At 47.2% G+C, this 9,961-nt stretch overlaps 1 long non-coding RNA gene across 1 annotated transcript; it reads right to left on the minus strand.

The window, feature by feature from the left end:
• Positions 1-679: 679 nt before the first annotated feature.
• On the minus strand, positions 680-9,755 carry LOC105489319 (uncharacterized). The gene is made up of 3 exons (XR_011617194.1): positions 8,489-9,755; positions 6,926-7,008; positions 680-2,311 (listed from the first exon to the last, which is right to left on the minus strand). It is a non-coding gene; the product is annotated as an uncharacterized lncRNA (long non-coding RNA).
• Positions 9,756-9,961: the final 206 nt, after the last annotated feature.

Below are 9,961 nucleotides of genomic sequence, written 5' to 3' on the forward strand. Positions count from 1 at the left end.
GGTTACGGGGCTAGTAAATGGTCAGTGTTCTTCAACCTGGACTTGCGACTGTAGTAATTGTGCTCTGCAATCAGCGAAAATAGGCTGCCGATATTAAATTATCCTCGAATGTACCATGTTCCTGGTTGAAACAGTAACGAACGAGTGGAAGTCACATACCCCAAAGACATAATCCCCGGGGTTGCAGAAATGCTCAGAGCAGAGGGCAAGCTGGCAAGTGGCCACATCTACCTGTGACTAGCTAAGTGGACCTACAGATGGTGTGACTTAGTTTTACCCTCACAAAATGAGCAGGTGGCTTATGAAAAGATTTGTACAAAGAGTCTGGGACTTGAAGATGGTACTAATAATGCTCAGACTAGCAACAAGAAAAGCAGCCATGGTCCCGCTCTGTTCAGCTAAATCAATAAACAAAAACAAAGAAAATCTAACCCATCCTCCACTGTTAATGATAGACTCCACCTTGAGCTCATCTTACATATGAAGATATTAGTTAATGGTAGTAGGAAGCCATTAGAACTAACAAGACATTTTGCAACTAAGCATCCACAACATGAATGCAAACCTCTATAAACTGAAAGCAAAAATATTTTTGTACAATTAGTAAATAAAATAAATAGCTTAAAATATTTTGTCACTTATATATGATCATTTAATTTCTATGTCATGTATGTCTCACAACGCATTTAAATTATTAGCTTGTATACCTACTTTATGAAAGAGTAAACATGCATAGAGAGAGAGAAGTGCTCAAAAATCTTTCACTGATAGGATTATGCAATCAAAAAAGTTTGGAATCAAGCACACTGCTAGAGTTTAGTCCACCCCGTGGGGCCACTCTCAGGTAACCATGGTAACGTTAATCCGTGGCCAACTGTCTGGCAAAAGCTTAGCAACTCAACAGGGAGACAGGGAGGAGAAGGTGGACAGAGCCGGGCAGACCCGTGTCCACCCCGAGTGCACCCTGGCTCCTCACATCATCACAGGGCTGGCCTTGAGCATCTGGAGGCATCAGGTCCTCAGGTGGGGTGGCTGTCACTCCACGTCGGTGGAATGCTTTGTAGCTAAAGAAATACGCATAATTATCACCATGAGTTGATCCTATTAATGTATCGAAAGCTAAACGAGGGTCTAATAAATTGTCTGAGGTCACAGAATTTTCAACATGCAATCTTCAAAACCAAATTTACAAAGCAAGTTCTCATACTTTCAAAACTACCAAGAAAAAAAAATGGGTTATTTTATGAGCAAATGAAGTCCCAGAAATGTAACAGAATTTCATGTCAGAACAAAATGATTTTCAGAAACTCAGAAGCATATATTTGGATAATATTCTATGTAGAGAAAATATGAAAAGAGGATTCAAGAAGAAACTTGAAACGGCCACACACATACAATATACGATATTCGCCCACGTGTATTTTTCTTTCGAAAATGCATGATTTTGCACGGTTGATATTTTTCTTTCGCTTTATTCATAATGAGATGTGTAAAGTAGCAGAATTTCCAAGTTATCACTGCAAAGACCTTGAATCATACTTCATATCTCTCAAAAATTCGGTCAGGTGGATGTTTCCTACTAAGGATTTAAAGCTATTTCACTGGCTATGCATTTTGCATTTTATAAATCATTAACATGAACAAAGTAAGAACCCAAACAGAAATACCCATTTCATAAGTGTGAAGACAGTTAACCTTTAAACAGATGGGTAGTCCCAGACAGCTCTGGAAAATTAATAGAGCTTAAACCTAAGGTCTCAGAGCTGCAGAATACATCTTTGGAGACCATGTTTTTGAGATCATCATAAATCATCTTTTTCCTCATCAGTCCCTCCTGCGTACCCAGGCTCCTAGAACTGCCAGGTTATGAATATGTATATCAGGACACATCAACGGATCCAGTGCTCTGGTCTCAAAGGTTCTGACTGTGTGTTCCGTCCGCCGTCCATCCTCCCAGTTCATGAGTCTGGAAAGCCTCACCGTGGTGGGCCTGCAGCCTGGCGTGGCAGTGGCACTGGGAGACGCCACTCCACATTCCAGCTCAGAGCCTGAGCACCCTTCACGCCTGACTCCCTTGGAGGGACGCATCTCCATTTTTATTTGTAAACCTTTGCTTACTAAATCAGCGGTGTTACGGGGGATTGTTTTGTTGTGAAAGCACTGCGTTTTTCCATGGCCAAGTCAGTTCAGATCTTAAAAGAGGCACAGCGAGAGATGGGCAAGGCTCCAAGCCGGGAGAACTGGAGGGATGAGGTTGTTGTCTCCCAGGAGATGGCTGCCTAAGCACTCACAAAAGACGTGGCTGGGACGCCTGCAGAAAATTATACACACAGAAAGGAAGAAAATGACTAGCCAATGTTATCAACGTTATCATTTTCAACTATTTAAGTAGGTGTTTGGAGGCATTTTTTTAAGATTTGGGTGAAATTCTAAATGTGGCCACAAACCCTATAAGAATGTGGATGTAAATGGAATTAAAGCCAAAAGTTTGACCTTACTGAGCTGCCAGCCTCAGCTAGGCCAGTCCAGGGAGATTCTTTCATTGGCAACTGAGAAGACATTGGCCGTGGGAGAAATGTGGAATGGGATCAGGTCGTGTCTGGCCTTGAGACCTCCAGGGCCACTGCTCCGTGGGCAGTTGCAGAGCCAGCACACGGCTCTCTCTGCACAAACATTAAGCCAATCGGTGATGCTCACGTGTAGAGAAACTTCACATTCTTTCCCCCAACATGTTGAAAGGAAGAAAGGCATGACGGAATACGGTCTCGGTGTAGAGTCAAACCTGGAGGTGAATAATCCCACCAAGGACAATAAACAGTACTTTGTTCTTTCAACACAAGCCCCGCCCGAGAACATTTTGTCGCTTCCACTGAACAGGAGCCCTGGAAAGTTCATAATGGACACATTCGCAGCTACTTACTGTTAGAAAAGTTAATTGAGCAGCATTGTCGCAAATGTCAGGAAATTCAACAAGCCTGAAGAATTCAATACAGATATGAACAGAACACGGACGGCAGAGACCCAGGGGCACAGGTCACGACAGCCCAGGTTGTCTATGCACGGAACACAGCCGTGACAGGGCTGCACCCAGAGGGACAGGCTCAGGCTTCCAAGCAGTGAGACCCACTTCTAGGGAGTGTTCGGCAGCACGTCACACACATGCCATGAAGCTGTGGCCCTGTATCTTCTTTATTATTTTTATAGATACATCATTATTGAAGGGAGGCCGTTCCATTCTTTATGGACTGGGGCGTCCATCTGCTTCTCTCCTCCCTGTTCTGTGGGCAGTTCCCATCTTCCCGTGGCCCTGTTTGGAAAGAAAGGAACTGCGAGCTGTTTTACGAGGCGGGGAGGGCAGACGGGTCCGCTCGCAGGGACAGGTACAGCCCTCCTGGAGCGGGAGACAGTCCGTCGAGGGCCACTTTCTGATGCAGGCACTGGGCTCGGAATGTGTGTTACATCCCCAGGAGTTCTGCATCATAAAAATCATAAAGAGTAACGTCCCATGTCTGGAAACAGAAATGATTCCTACGAGAATTTATGCGCTCAATGTAATTAATCTGCATGTTTGGGACATCTCATCACAGGCCTGTCTTCTTTGGCTAATTATTAAAGCCTGATTCAATGGACCTGCTCAGTTATAGTCCCAGATAAACAGCCCTTCTCCCCACCCACCCCCGAATTGTTTTACTTAAGGGTTTAGCAAATTCACCTGACAAAGAGTTAGGTTTCAACGTTGACCCTCATAATGTGATCTTTTCTCTTCCTGTTTTGTTTTCTTCCTTCTTAAAGAGATAGTCACCAGACGCAATTTCACTTTCTGTAGCCACAAGATTCAACAGGGCCTCGGCTGATCGCCCTTCAGTCCATCAGCGTTTCCCACCGCGTGGGAGAAACTTGACCACGTTCATTGTAGAAATCTATCTAACCAAGGGAGTTGTATGTAACAAGTATTTTCAGGCTTACTCTGTTTCCCAAACCTTTTATAATAGAAATTTTCACTATCACCTCCCTGGGCAAAAAAGTACAAAATCTGCATGTTTGTGTTTTAACTGCTAATAGATGCCACTTTGGCTTCTGACATGCCAGGGACCATGACTATCGCTGATGGTCACGGGACCACCTGTGTGACTCTCAGGGGAACCTGGTGCCAGTTACACAGTTTATAAATTAACAAGAAATGGAGGCTGATCTGAATGGGACTGATCTAGACTCTTTGGGAATTTTGTGCACTCAAAAAAGATCTAAAGATACTGCAGACACCATTCACCAGCGTCGCTTCACCCAGACTTTACACAAATGACCCAGCAGAGGTACCAGATGGACTTTCATCCTGCCCTAGCTTGAGTGTCCCAAAGACAAAGCGATGTCTTTAGTAATTACAACACTGTTGCTCATTGTTTATTTTCTTCTTATGAGGCCATAAGGCCCAGCAGCACCTTAGAGCACCAAATGTTCACTCGTGGCTGCTCCTCAGACAGGCATGGTGAGAAGAGGCCGGGGCTACCTCAAGTTTCCAACCTTAGCAGGGAGAAAAGACCAAGAACCTCACAGGACAATGTGGATCCCACAGCTTTATGATGTTGTTAAAGTAAATGATCAACCAGTCTTGAAACTGAAACTGGAAGATAGATAGCCTCTTGCACTTTCTTTATGAGCACTCTTTGTCGCCTTAATTCCATTGTCCTCTTCCCGCCTGCCTTGGCCCCACCTGCAGCCCCGTGTTGGGTTAACCTGGCTCCGACCTCGAAGGTTCTCTCATCTTCCCAGCAGCAGGCTGGACACTGGTTGGTTTTCTTTTAGACATCACGACAGATGCTGTAGGTCACCCACTCATTGGCCATCCCTGTGCCCCTCGGCCCCCACCCTTTTTCCTTCCTAACAGAAGAATTTTGTCCTCACTCCTGCAAGTGGCCCCATCCTTCAGGGGTGAGTCACAGTCCCCATCCCAAAGGGGGACTGTAATTATCCAAGCTGAGTGACTGGCTTAGGTCTGGACCTGCAGCATAATTCCGGCCAATAAGACCTGGAGGAGAAAGGACAGTTCGGGGAAAGTTTTTCTCATTCTGAAAAAGGACACAAGACCCTTCCTGGGATGTGCAATGGCTAGATGTCTGGCTGGCAGGATTCAGGGCAAAAAGAATCTGCTTCCAAGCTTGGAGTCAGGCTGCATTCGGATGTCCTGTGACTTGCACCTGAATGAGGCAGACGCTCAACTCTCCAGTTGTCTGGCGCCTCCAGCCCTCACTGTTTATGCACCACCAACCCTGCTGGGGACTGTCCCATCAGAGAGGGCAACTAGAGCACCTTTGGCCCCCACCCCATTCCCAGGCCGGGCCTGGCCCCAGGGCACAGCCAGAGGAGTTCAGTCCAGAGGGCACATATTGCCTTTAGTCCAATGTCCTGATGCCCATCCGGGCTGGCAAGTGACCCTCTAAAATCACGCGAATCGATGATCAGGGTGAAGGGGAATAGCTCTAAACACAACTGGGGAAAGACATTGGTTCAGCTATGTGACCTCAAAAGGAATATTCAATAAAAAAGTTTTGAATTCCATGACTGAGTCACTGAATAATACGGTTAGCATTAAACAAAATTTTATTGTCTGCCTGTTTGTTCCATAAAATAAATATATATTTTATCTAATCCAAATTGCATCCGACTGCTGTAATTTGTGAGAGGTGTTGCAATGCTTTTCTCGCTATTATTTTTAATGTGTTTTCCTAGATAATGAACTCGGGCTTAGAATCACAGAAATTAGAGATTGAAGGGCACTCCCGGGTCAGCCGACACCAGGCTGCCAGACTCAGGATGGCCAGGCGCCCCCGCAGGGCACAGGCCGCAGAAGCAGGGCGCCAGGACGGGGGTGGGGAGAAGACTTTACTTGGCCATTTCTGGTTTGATAGCTCCAAGTTGGGGGTGCATCTCCCAGAGAAAGCTGTAGTTTGCAACCCCTTCCCCACACAATGAAGATCTTTATTGTTATTCTCAGATACAGTCTTCTTTTTATTTGGGGGTGAAGGACAGGAAGAATAAAACCCAAGCGCTCTAGCTCAGTCATCCGTGTGCGGGTAACTCATTACAAACGACAGGAAAATGACCAAAAGGCACCCCTCTCCCCTGTGTAACGAGTCACACCCCGGCTTCCAAATCCCCCTCTTTTTTTTTTTTTTTGAGAAAATACAGCCTTTTATTTCATTTCTTAAGTAAATAAATATTTAAAATACAAAACAGAATCTTACTTGGGTGAAGAGAGTAGGTGACATGTATTTTCTTGGAAGGTCTTGAGAAAAGAGCATGAGCTCAGAGGACAATAAATAGCACAAAAGGATAAAGCTGTGCACACTCCACACACTTCACAACTGGATGGAGCAACACGTCCGGAGCGTGGAGACCCACAGCCCACTTAATGCCACCTCTGTGGCAAGGACGCTTAATGCCACCTCTGTGACTGTCCGTGAAGACTCTGGAGCCTTCAGAGCAAGGCCCTCCCTGCCATCAGTGCAGTGAGTGTGCAGTGAGACGGGACACGAGGTCACAGGGAAAGGTGCACATGAGTGCTCATACACACACTCAAGCACATAACACACAGTGTATACAAGGACATTACACACACGAGTATGCATGCAGGACTGCACACGCAAGGACACAACACACACACAAGTACATATACACAAGTGCACACACAATTACACAACACATGCATACACACGAGTAAACACACATGCACAGAAATGAGTGCACGCATCTAGGTACACACATGAGCACACAGCACACACAGGTACACATGTGCAAGTGCATACATGAACACGCAACACACATGCACACACAAGTATACGTGAGTACACACGTGCGCGTGCACACGCAAGTACACAACACACACACACAGCCGACATTCCAGTGGTGGGGCTCCGCTCCCACTCACCTCCTCACCTGGGAGTCACAGATCTCAGGAGGTGGCAGGGATCCCAGGGCAGAATCCGTCTCCTGGAGATGTGGCAGAGCCTCCTGCAACCACAGGAGAGGGAAATGTGGGCATGTGGCCTGAGGTTGATGGCATCAGGGAGGTGAGTGGGAGAAGGAGAAGCTCCAAGGAGATCACTGTGACAGGGATGTCCCCACAGGATGCCCTGCCCAGCACCCGCTCTGACGGCATGACGGCAGGAGCCCAGGGCTGCAGGGCCCGTGGTCATGAAGGGTGCCAGCTATGGGCAGACCCTCTGCAGGGTACTGGAGGGGCGAGAGGCCATATTAGCAGCTACTCCTTGAAGAGGCTGAAACAGGATGTCACCCTGGCCACGCTGTACACCCCGTAGCCTCCAGGACATGGGAGGGTGCGGTTCCTGGGGCCCGAGAGGTGGGGTGGTGTCTGCTCCCCTGGCCTGGGGCTGTGGTAATTTTTGCATCAGGAGCATCTGTGGTGAATAACGACACAAACGTCACCTCAGCAGGAGGGAGTGAGAGAGGTGATGACTGTATCAGGTGGCCCCCAAGGAATTTTTCTAGAATCTTCTACACTGTGGGTCTCAAGCATTTGGGTCTCAGCACTCTTTTACATCTAACTACAGAGAACCCAAATAACTTCAGTTTGTGTGGATATAACTACTGACAGGCCGGGTGCAGTGACTCACGCCTGTAGTTCCAGCACTTCGGCAGGCTGAGGTGGGCAGATCACAAGGTCAGGAGTTCAAGACCAGTCTGGCCAATAGGGTGAAACCCCATCTCTACTAAAAATACAAAAATTAGCCAGGTATGGCGGCGCATGCCTGTAGTGCCAGCTACTCGGGAGGCTGAGGCAGGAGAATTGCTTGAACTCAGGAGGCAGAGGTTGTAGTGAGCCGAGATCACGCCACTGTACTCCAGCCTGGGTGATAGAGCAAGATTCCATCTCAAAAAACAAAATAAATTAAATTAAATTAAAAATAAAACAATGTTGATCTCACAGATCCCCTAAAAATCCCTTGGGGACCCCCAGAAACCCACCCCCCACCACCAACTGTTCCTGAGAGCAGCTGGTCTACCCTGTCCAGTAGAATCGGGTTGTTGCTAATCGGTTAACCTGTGTGATCAGGAAAATGTCACATGGGTGACATTTGTACAAGTTCTGTGTTGACCTTTGAGCTGGGTTTGGAACAGTTAATGGAGAGGGATATTGGAGAAAGTGGTGTAGAGATCCTGTTTTCATGATCCCAAGAGGTGAGATCCCAAATGCCCTCCAACAGCCACAGTGAAGAGCTGTCACTGTCTCCTTGAGGCACAGCAATGTCCTCCATGGCACTGCTTGCACAGCCTTAGGTGGGGTGGGAACTAGTATTTACTGAGCACTTACTAACCACTGATTGTTTCATATATGTATTTAATCCCTCAAACAACTCCAAGGTAGAATCTAAATGAAGGAACTAAGAGTTAGAGAGGCCAAGTACATAAGAAAAGTGCTGGCAGCCATGTTTTCAGGGTGGCAAAGGATTCTGCCCGTTCTCTCCGTTACCTGCTGCATGTCACCTGTCTGCCAGCAGCTCCTCTGGGCAGGGATTCAGCAGATTCGCAGCCTCGCCCTGTGTCCTGAGAGAGCTCCCGTTCAGATGAGGGCCATGGAACCAGGGAAGAGAATTGGTAAAATGAGGTCACTAGAGAGCATGTGGGGCAGACGGCGCTGGACGTATCAGGCAGTGAGGCCGCCGGGAGGAGACTGCCACGGTCCTGTCTTCAAGGAGCCCTGGGAGGTGGGCGTCCACCCCCACCCCAGCCAGGGTTACATAGCCAAGAGGAAGAGCGGCGCCTCCCCCAGCAGAATGGCCCACTCCCAGGCCCCCACACAGCACATCAGGAAGGCACACTAGGGTCCGAGCAGCTCCCCAACCCCTGTTACCACATTTCATCTCCAAGGAAAAGTCAGCACCATTCCTTAGGATGTGAAGCTTGATAAAAATAAATGCCCACACCAGTTTTCCTGGGAGACAGGAAGAACACTGAGCCCCTTCTTTGCAGAGCACCCTCTGGTGTTCCATCCTACAAGGAGTCCTGAGCTTGTGCAAACCACGGGAGAAAAGCGTGGCCCAATGTTAAACGAAGAAGTGTCCTTGGGGATCCCTGCTACCTTCTTGCACGTCCCATCTAAGGGCAGGATAACCAGGGTGGGGAGGTTCCTGCACACAAGGTCATGCCATTGCCATGGTGAGGAAGGGCCTGCACTGTCTCCCAGCACCTCCTCAACAGAAGCAAACCACAGAGCTGGCCTAACCATTGGATGGAGGCATTGAGATGCCAGCATCATGAAGGTAGAGGACCCGTCTCTAGAATCAGACACGCCCAGCGCTTCCTCCAGCCTCTGCACCTTCTTAGAATTTCAACCTCTCAGCGTCTCAGGTTCACCTACCATGAAACAGGAAAAATAAAGCTACTCCCCAGTTGTTGGGAAGAGCCAAAGAAATGATGTTCATGAAACATTAACTAAATACTGTGATGTTAACCAGCTGCTGGCTTCAACCGACAGCTTACTCTGTCAGACTCTCTGGTGACTTCCGCCTGGACAGCCCAAATAGTCCGTGTGTTGGTAAAAAGACACAGATGACACCAAAATACATTTTCTGCCACACTTTAAAAAATACCCTTTGAGTCTGGATCTAGTACATAATTGTGCAAAATTTCTTCATTCCTGTAACTTGGGCTTGATTTAGAAACACACACTTCCCTTCTCTTTGTCCTGTACGTACAAGGCCCAGCACACACATGTGCCAATGTTTGAAAATAAAGAAAGCTTTTGTGGCCCAGGGCTGTCAGATATTAAGGAAACTATATAACTTCCCTCTGATTTCTTTTTTTCTTCTTTCCGTTCTTTTTTTTTTTTTTTTTTTTTTTTTTTTCCTTGACGTTGCAAGAGTATTTGTCAGGTGCTAGGTAGAGAATAATGACACTGTATAGAAGAAATAGCCTGGGTGACCGTTCCTTTCTCGAGATGTGG

The sequence above is a fragment of the Macaca nemestrina genome, chromosome 19 (genome assembly GCF_043159975.1).
Source record: "Macaca nemestrina isolate mMacNem1 chromosome 19, mMacNem.hap1, whole genome shotgun sequence".
Classification (NCBI taxonomy): domain Eukaryota; kingdom Metazoa; phylum Chordata; class Mammalia; order Primates; family Cercopithecidae; genus Macaca; species Macaca nemestrina.